Genomic DNA, 1039 nt, shown 5'->3' on the forward strand with positions numbered 1-1039 from the left:
AGTAGCAGTGACAGCAGTAGCAGCAGCAGCAGCAGCAGCAGCAGCAGCAGCAGCAGCAGCAGCAGCAGCAGCAGTAGCATTAGCATGGCAGTAGCACAGCAGCAGCAGCAACAGCAACAGCAGCAGCAGCAACAGCAGCAGTGCAGCAGCAGCAGCAATAACAGCAGCAGCAACAGTGGCGATAGTAACAGCAGCAGCAGTAGCAGCAGCAGCAGCAGCAGCAGCAGCAGCAGCAGCACACACACAGCAGCAGCAGCAGCAGCAGCAGCAGCAGCAGCAACAGTACAATTGACAGCAGCAGCAGCAGCAGCAACAGCAACAGCAGCAGCAGTAGCAGCAGCAGTAGTAGTAATAATAGTAGCAGATAGCAGTAGTAATAATAGCAGCAGCAGCAGTAACAGTAGCAGCAGTAGTGACGGCAGTAATAGTAGCAACAGCAGCAGTAATAGCAATAGCAACAGCACAGAAAGTAGTAGCAGTAACAGCTGTTGGGGTAGCAGTAGCAGTAGCAGTAACAGCAGCAGCAATCAGTAGCAGTGATAGCAGTAGCAGCAGCAGTAGTAGGCAGCAGCAGCAACAGTAGCAGCAGCAGTAGCAGCAGTAGTAGTAGTAGCAGCAGCAGCAGCATAGTAGCAGTAGTAGCAGAGCAGCAGCAGAGTAGTAGTAATAATTAGCAGCATGATAGCAGCAGCAGCAGCAGTAGCAATAGCAGCAGTAATAATAAAGTACAGTCAGCAGCAGCAGTTCAGTAGTAGCAGCAGCAGCAGACCAGCAGCAGCAGCACTGGCAGCAGAGTGCAGCAGTAGCAGCAGCAGCAGCAGCAGCAGCAGCAGCAGCGCAGCAGCAGCAGAGCAGCAGCAGCAGTGTGCAATAACAGCACAGCAGCAGCAGCGATATAGCAGCAGCAGCAGCAGCAATCAACACCAGCAGCAGCATAACAGCGGCAGCAGAGCAACAGCAGCAGCAGCAGCAGCAGCAGCAGCAGCAGCTGCAGGCAGCAGCAGCAGGACCAGCAGCAGCAGCAGCACCAGCAGCAGCA

Source organism: Oncorhynchus nerka, unplaced genomic scaffold, assembly GCF_034236695.1.
Source record: "Oncorhynchus nerka isolate Pitt River unplaced genomic scaffold, Oner_Uvic_2.0 unplaced_scaffold_5785, whole genome shotgun sequence".
NCBI lineage: Eukaryota > Metazoa > Chordata > Actinopteri > Salmoniformes > Salmonidae > Oncorhynchus > Oncorhynchus nerka.